Here is an 8,706-nt window from a genome sequence, read left to right on the forward strand (position 1 = left end):
AGGTATGTTGCAGAGAGCCGCGGACGACGTACTGGACGAAGCCCCAGGCGCGACCACGTAGTGCCCCGTTGGTGACGCGGCGTAGTGCCCAGCTGCGCCCCCGCGGGCGACACGCCGTATTGCATGGCGCCGTAGGCCTGCGGCCGTGGCCATGCAGTGGCGGCGGGGCAAAACCAGCTGACGAAGCAGCGCTGTGGGTCACCAAATGCGGGAAGGCATCGTAGGAGGCTAGGAGCCGGGAGTTGGAGCTGCTCTGTAGGGCGCTTGCTGAGCGGAGGCGTCGTACAAGCCTGGATGAGGTTGGGCGGATTGAATACTTGGGGCGACCTCTTGTGCAGCAGCAACCATGGAAGCGCCGGACAGGGAAGCCAGCGGCCGCGATGCCAAGAACGGGGAGGCCGGGGCGGCATGAGCGGCGGCTGCAGCCGGTACAGAGGCCATCGTGTGATCGGGACAGATGCGGAAGCGGACGATCGTAGACCTAAACTGATACTACCATGTAAAAATTAGGACACCCTAATATGGGTATGGTTTTTTTGTATATTTAAGGATACATATTATACACAAATACTCCATCCGTAAACTAATATAAAAGCGTTTAGATAACTATTTTAGTGATCTAAACGCTCTTATATTAGTTTACAGAGGGAGTACAATATACGGATATACACATAAGCTTTATACAAAATACAGTCTAACAAGAAGGCGGTCGCCATTCGCCAGTGAGACTGTTGTGCATGGGTCGCGAGTGGTCGCGAATGGCGTTGCATCACCGGGGTTGCACCGCTCAACCGCCGCCAATGGTCCCACAGCTCGCATGTTCGTGCATTTTAGCTTGAATTTTAAAGCTTTTGATCCAACTTCTTAAAGCCTTTTATTTCGAAAATAGGAATCCCGTGTAACAGTTATTTGTAAGCCTTACTCCAATTTCTGGAAATCCAGGTCTAGATTTGAATTTCTGAAATTTCTCCAAAGATACGTTTGAGCTTGGCACATGTAGTTTTGAAAGCTCACGCATATTTAACTCTGATCCCTGCAAAATGTAAAATTTAACTCTGATCGGATGGCCTCCAATCATCCAAAGCTAGAGCATGTGTTGTTGTTGTTGTTGTCTGACTCGGCATCTCTATTAAAAATTGTAGGGGATCTCAGTCCGTCTCCCCTTGCTCCTTTCATGCGTTGACGGCCCATGGGTCTTGTTGATTTGGACCCTTTTGTTGACGCAAGGTGACGAGCCGGTCGGCCTCGTGGATGGATGCACTAGAAAATACACGAACTTTGGGCGCCCCGGATGATACGTCTCGCTACACTTGTAACTTTGCAGGCGATAGGCAGATGGATGTATCTCCCCCTACACCGTACAAGTCTGCTTTTTTTTTTGGCTTTGCGGGAAACCATACAACTTTGCTGACATGCATCGACATTTTCAAATTTACAACTAATAGAATAAGAAAAGGTAATCGTGCACTTAATAGTTTGGGCTAATCAAATAGCTCTGTCACATCAAAGATAGCGACATATATTGGCCGGCACAGTCCATAATTCACCTACTCTATTCCTAAGCAGATAGTGGCTGGCCGCACTTCGAAATTTCAACGCCTCTTTCAACCCGCGAGTATTTTACCGGGTTTGCTAGCTATAGCACGTGCAACTGAATTCTTTTTGGCGATCAGTCGATTTCGGCAGAAGAAAGGAGCCAACACGAAAGAGACGGCGAGGAGACGGAGGTCACAGGTTTTAAGAGCATCTAAACCCGGACCTCTCAAAGCCCCTTCATACGATTCGGGCGGGCTGCTCGGTCACTTTTTTCGATCTAGACGAACGCCTCAAACGTCAGAGCTGATCGGCATCCCATATCTAGCCTAAATATAGGGCGAATATAGAGTGGTCCGGGCACACCAGGCGCGTCCGCCTGATAAGTCTAACCCACCATCGACCCCACGGATATTTCATAAAAAACCTCATCGGCCTCGTCGGCCCAAAACCCTAACTCACTCACTTTCCTTTCTCGCTTCGTTCTCTCCTGTCCTCTCACCGATTCCGATCGAATCCAGCGCAATGTCGAGCTCCGGCGGCCGCTCCGACGACGAGGTGGATCCGGAGTATGAGCTTGCCTCCCGCATCGCCTTGGAGCGGTCCAAGGTGGACACCGGGGGCAGCTCCGGATCTGCAGCTTCGTCGCATCCACCGCTTCCCCGTCGGCGCATCTCGGATGCTGGCGTTAGCCCCTCCCGGCGCATGGGAAACTCTGATAAGCGGCCAGCGCAATCGGCACCTCCCCCATGCCGTCCCATCGCCCCGCCGGCTGCTGCTTCCCCACGCCATCCCCTCGCCCCGCCGGCCTAGATGCGCACGCCGGAGTCGGAGGCGAGCGCCGCCCGCCGCGAGAGACAACGGGCAAGGGAGAGGGAGGCTATGGAGAGCTCTGTCCGCCGCTGGTGTGAGTTACCGACGGAGCCCGACGAGGACCAGCGGCTCCTCGCGTCGGTCTACCGCCGGTCGCTTACGACGGCGGAGACGGACGCTCGATGGCTCCGCCGGAGGAACGCCAAGGCTCTTCGGCTTGCCATTGAGCAGTCCGAGCGGGAGGCGTTGGAGAAGGCGAAGGGGGCGACTCGGCTGGCCAAGCTTAGGCGGCAGCAGGACCGGGCCGTCCAGCGCCTCAAGGGCCTCGTCATCGTCGACTCCCCCTCCTCCGATGAATCGGACGCTCCTCCACCAGCCGATGACGAGTACAGCTACGCCGGCGACCAAAAGGGGAAAGGGCCAGCCCGAAAGTGGTGAAGTTGATTTTAATTTTAAGTTTTAAATGTAGTATATAGTTGTCTGTCGTTTGTATGAACTTTAATAGATCTTTTGAAGAACTATTGTGCAATTTCTATGTTCAAAGCTGATCTATATAGTTTGATCGGTGTTGCATGCTATAATATAAATATAGAGGTTCGGATATGAACGGCGTGATTTGAGGCGTGCCGATCAGCGCCCGCGGACGCAGCATGCGCGGGCATTTGAGGGGCCGGCGGCTATAGATGCTCTAACAAATACAAATTTGGGCGGGAGGCCTCTTCATAGCGACTACCGCTCGGAGATTAGACGAAGCCCATCTGAATTGATCTTGCATCCGATTCGCAACCGAACAAATACATTTATTTTCAAGGGATCCATATCGTCATCATGCAGCTGTTGAATTCACATCAAATGGCTCAGACAGAATCGATTGGAACCTAAAAAACGTTCTCAGTCGCATGCATGTTACTACTACTCCATTGGTTGTACCTTATTCTGCTCATGCAAGTCTGCTCTCGATTAACTAACAACCTCCCTCAAGAGTCAATCAAGACAGATAGTGGTCGGTAGAAGTAGAGACGCTCACACCAGTCGCGCCAGCAGTATGTGCTCCGTTGGTCATGACTCGGCGGGTTGGTTTCGAAGCAACCTCGCTCTTGTCCTTTTTGGATTTGGATGGCACTTTCTCCGTTTCCCTCTCGTCCTCCTCCTTGGCCGCATCCTGCACGTCGTCTTCCTCGGCGTCGGCGGCCTCTGATTCCTTGTCTTCCTCGGCCGCTTTTCTTTCCTTGAGCTGGTCGATCAGGCGAGCGAGGCAGGCGTCGGCGTCGCGCGCGCTGCGCTTGGACGGCATCAGGCACTCGGCCACGTCCGCCGGCGTCATCTCCACGTCGCGCAGCAGCTCCTCCACGGCCCCGAACAGCGGGTGCGCCTCCACTTCCAGGTAGTTATTCGCCAGCGTCTTGAACGCCTCGAAGCCGCAGTAGGACATCTCGATGTGCATGTCCATGCGGCCCCGCCGGATGAGCGCCGGGTCCAGCTTGTCCAGGTGGTTGGTGGTGAAGACGATGATGCGCTCGCCGCTGTGCGCCGACCAGAGCCCGTCGATGAAGTTGAGCAGGCCGGAGAGCGTCAGGATGTTGCGCTTATTGCCGCGCGACTTGTCGTAGCCTGCCTCGGCGGCGTCGTCGAGCGCGGGCGGCGGCGGCAGCATGGTGGCGCGGCTGCCGGTGAGGTCGAGGGAGCAGTCGATGTCCTCGATGACGATGATGGACTTGCCGGTGGTCTCGATGAAGAGCTTGCGCAGGTCGCTGTTGGTCTCCAGGGTGGTGAGCTCGATGTCGTAGATGTCGTACTTGAGGTAGTTGGCCATAGCGGCGATCATGGTGGACTTGCCCGTCCCCGGCGGGCCGTGGAGGAGGTAGCCGCGCTTCCAGGCCTTGCCGATCCGGCGGTAGTAGTCCCTGCTGTTGCTGAAGTCGTCGAGGTCGTCCTTTATCATCTGCTTCTTGGCCGGGTCCATGGCCAGGGTGTCGAAGGTGGTTGGGTGGTCGAAGTCGATGTAGCTCCACACCTCGTCCCTCGTAGAGCTGATCAGTCGCCATTAGAAGCTAGAATCAGTGATCTTCTGAACATAAACCAGAGTAGGTAATTTCTTTCTAGCAAGATGAAAGGAGAAATGCTTCACCAGACTACGTAATTTCTAGCAAAACAAAACAACAAAAAAGTTTCACATTTCAGTAGATCGATCGTTCAGAATACAGATGCGCGTTTGCTTTCAGATTATCAGAATAGAAATGAGGAAAATTAAGATGAAGCTAATTGCAGAGGTAATTGATTCATTGATTGATTACGTACTGGTAGCTGAGCTCCTTCTTGTTGGAGTAGAGCCTGCGGGGCCGGTTGCCGAACGTGACCTCCTGCCCGGCACGGCGGACGTGCGGCAGGTACTCGTCGACGACGAGCCGCCGGTGCCGCTCGTGGAACGTGAGGCGGCAGCACCGCCCCGACGCCCGCCACGTCGTCTTCTCCTCCGCCACCGCCGACCACGATATGGTGGCGCCCTTGAAGTCGTCCGCCACCACGGCACCACCTGCCCCTCGCGGAGGCTGAGCACGAAGCCGTGGCCCTCGACGGCGCCCTCCGCGCGCAGCTCCCGCGCGTCCCGCGAGCACACCGCGCTCAGATACGCCAGCACCTCCGCGTACGCGTCGCTCGACTTCACCTTGCCCTGGTACGAGAAGGAGTAGTCCTCCGGCTTGGCCGCGATGTCGATGGTGACGAACGGGTCCAGGAACGGGAGGAGCCGCCGCACGGGCCGCCGGAGGTACTGGTTGAAGTAGGTCCGGAACACCCCGACGGGGGCGCACGCCAGCACCGGCGTCAGGTAGTACCACGCCGACGACCGGAATTGGTCCAGCACTGCCCCCATCATCTGCATCTCTGCCTCTGCTTCTCCCTCTCTGCTGCGTTACTCTCTTCAGTTCATGCCGCGCTTGGTGTCTCCCCGTTGGCTATATACGTCTTGAAACGGAAGAAAGGAACGGATGGTAAGAATGGTGTGAGTGCAAAGAAATTTCTTGGAAATCCACCCCTGGCATCTTTTATTTCACATTCCAGTGACACAATCATTCAAAGAGAATTTCAACAAATCACTTCCACTTTTACTAAAAATTGTAACCAGCGAATACTCGCTCCGTGTATCCCGCTCGCGACTCAATCTACGACACTAGTTGCCAAGTGCTAATCTCATAGCATCCAAACCGTGCACGAACCAGGCAGCGGTGCAAGGAGCCATGATTACATCTTTTCTCCCATCTACTGTCTATCTCGGAATAATTCCTCCCAGAACCCAATGTCGCAATCAACGCCTCCGCCACGAGCTATCTCTCTCGCGCCACCATCGCCACCTCTGTTGCACCTCTTCCGTCAAGATGGACACCATCGCGCACATGGCATAGGGTTGAGTCATCGCCACGGTCTCTGTCCCCTCCTCCATCCAACAACACATGACGTGACGGGCGGCACGGTGTGCGGTTTCTCGTGCTTCGACGCTCCGGTGAGGCACATCACATCCATGTTGACACGTCCACATATTTTTGGGCCGACAATTTCACATGTAAAAAGTGTTATGCATTCGACAATTTATTTATGTTTTGCAATTCTTCCCCACCCCACTAGATGTCATCTTGTTCATAACACAAAACAGACTTTGTGCACATACCATGTGTGTGTGTGTGTGTGTGTGTGTGTGTGTTGGTTGGTAACTTTGTACATGACAATCGACCTTCGACCTTTTCAACGCTCTTTGTACATGACGAATGTGTCGAGAAACGGAAGGAGCCGCCCCACAGGCCGCCAAAGGTGCTGGTTGAGATACGTCCAGAGCACCCCGATGGGGGTGCACGTTGCGACGATCGGTGTTAGGTAGAACCACGCCAAGGAGCGGAAGTGCTCGAACACTCTCCCCATCATGTGTGCCTTCGTGGTGCGTTCCTCTTTCTTTGTTCATACTGCGTTTGGTGTCTCCATGTCTTTTGTCATATACGGCGGAAAAGGAAGCGACAGAGGTTCATATGGTAACAATGGTGTGAGTACAAAGAATTTTCGAAAATCCATCTGTGGCATCCTTTTATTTCACAGTCTAGTTACACAATCATTCAAAAACAATTTCAACCCTTGGCTCCTTTTATAAAATATTGTAATCAACGAATGCTCGCTCCGTGTATCCCGCTCGCGACTCAATCTGCGACACTAGTTGCCAAGTGCTAATCTCAGAGCGTCCAAACCATGCACGAACCGGGCAGCGGTGCAAGGAGGCATGACTACATCTTTTCTCCCCACTACTGTCTATCTCGGAATAATTCCTCCTAGAACTCAATGTCGCAATCAACGCCTCCGCCGCAAGCTATCTCTCTCGTGCCACCATCGCCACCTCTGTCGCAAGCTTCTCTAGGCCGTGCCCTCACCTCTTCCGTCAAGATGGACACCACCGTGCCAAGGCATAGGGCCGAGTCATCGCATCGGTCTTTGTCCCCTCCTCCATCCACAACACATGACGTGACGGGCGGCCCGGCGTGCCGTGTCTCGTGCTTCGACGCTCCGATGAGGCACATCACATCCATGTTGACACGTCCATATATTTTTGGGCCGACAATTTCACATGTAGAAAGTGTTATGCATTCGAAAATTTATTTATGTTTTGCAATTCTTTCCCACCCCACTAGATGGCATCTTGTTCATAACACAAAACAGACTTTGTGCACATAACCCCCCCGCGCGCGCGCGTGTGTGTGTGTGTGTGTTTTGATTGGTAACTTTGTACATGGCAATTGACCTTTTCAACGCTCTTTGTACATGTCGAATGTGTAGAGGAACGGAAGGAGCCGCTGCACAGGCCGCGGAGGTGCTGGTTGAGATACGTCCAGAGCACCCCGATGGGGGCGCACGTCATGACAATCGGTGTTAGGTAGAAGCATGCCAAGGAGCGGAAGTGGTCGAACGCTCTCCCCATCACGTGTGCCTTCGCGATGCGTTCCTCTTCCTTTGTTTATACTGCGCTTGGTGTCTCAACGTCTTTTGTCATATACGGCGAAAAAGGAAGCGATAGAGGGACATATGGTAATAATGGTGTGAGTGCAAATAATTTTCTCAGAAATCCACCCTGGCATCCTTTTATTTCACTGTCTAGTGACACAATCACTCAAATACAATTTCAACCCTCGGCTCCTTTTTATATAAAAATTGTAATCAGCGAATGCTCGCTCCGTGTATCCCGTGCGCGACTCAGTCTAAGCCACTAGTTGCCAAGCGCTAACCTCAGAGCCTCCAACCCCGTGCACCGACCACGCAACATTGCAAGGAGGCATGACCACATCCTTTCCATCCTCGTGTGTCTATCTCAAAACAGTTCCTCCCAGACCCTGACGCCGCAAACTCCGCCTCCACCGCGAGTTCATCTCTCTCATGTGGCCACCGCCACCTCCGTCGCAAGCATACCTATGTTGCGCCCCCATCTCTGTCGCCATGCTGGACACCACTGCGTCGAGATAGTCCGCCAGGGCATAGGGTTGAGTTGTTGCGCCCCCACATCTGTCGCCAAGCTGGACACCACTGCGTCAAGAAAGTTTGCTAGGGCATAGGGCTGAGTCGTCGTCATGTTCTTTGTCTCCTCCTCCATCCAACAACACATGACATGGTGGGCGGCCTAGCATGTTGCACCCCATGCTTCAATGTTCCAATGAGGCACCTGTGTGGTCGATGGCCTAATATATGATGTGTGTTCTTTCTCACCATTGTACAGACGGGGGGAGGGGGGTTCATCGGAGAAAGCAAGATATGGAAAGTTTATGTACGAGAAACACAAAGTAAGTTTAGATAATGTTTACTTTAAAATTGTCGATTGGTAAGTTTGCCAACTTGGAATAAATAGCATGGTTTATCCCTAGCTGGTAAAATTGGATTATTTTTTAGTGGCAACTTATGTACAAGCATAAGGATGATTCATAGAAAGAATGTTAGGTATGATGCCCTACAAATTGTCTTAAAGCAGAAATAAAATTATCCACCTTAAGGTACCAGGGATGAGTGAAAGGTGAAGTTTATCCTCGGGTTGTTCACATGTGCAACAATTTTTGCTAATATGCGGGGAGAACCTGCTAGCTCTCATGTCAGTGGGAAGAGCCTTTCTAAGGAGTTACCAAGCAAATGTTTGCACTCTGGGTGCCATGAGTTTCTACTTCCATACCTAATTAGGAATATTCTTAACCTATGTGGAAACCTGTCTTGGTTGATTGCTACGATTAGCCTCAACATCCTGCAAACAAAGCTTGTAAGTACTTTTATAGTTGCACTTGCCATTATGAGTGAGATCCCAGCACAAAATAGCATTGCTTTCATCCTTGATGAAAAGAGTGTTAA

At 52.6% G+C, this 8,706-nt stretch overlaps 1 pseudogene; it reads right to left on the minus strand.

Moving 5' to 3' along the window:
• Positions 1 to 3,125: 3,125 nt before the first annotated feature.
• Positions 3,126 to 5,286, minus strand: LOC119269524 (annotated as a pseudogene).
• Between the last annotated feature and the right edge of the window lie 3,420 nt (positions 5,287 to 8,706).

The sequence above is a fragment of the Triticum dicoccoides genome, chromosome 3A, assembly GCF_002162155.2.
Source record: "Triticum dicoccoides isolate Atlit2015 ecotype Zavitan chromosome 3A, WEW_v2.0, whole genome shotgun sequence".
Taxonomy (NCBI): domain Eukaryota; kingdom Viridiplantae; phylum Streptophyta; class Magnoliopsida; order Poales; family Poaceae; genus Triticum; species Triticum dicoccoides.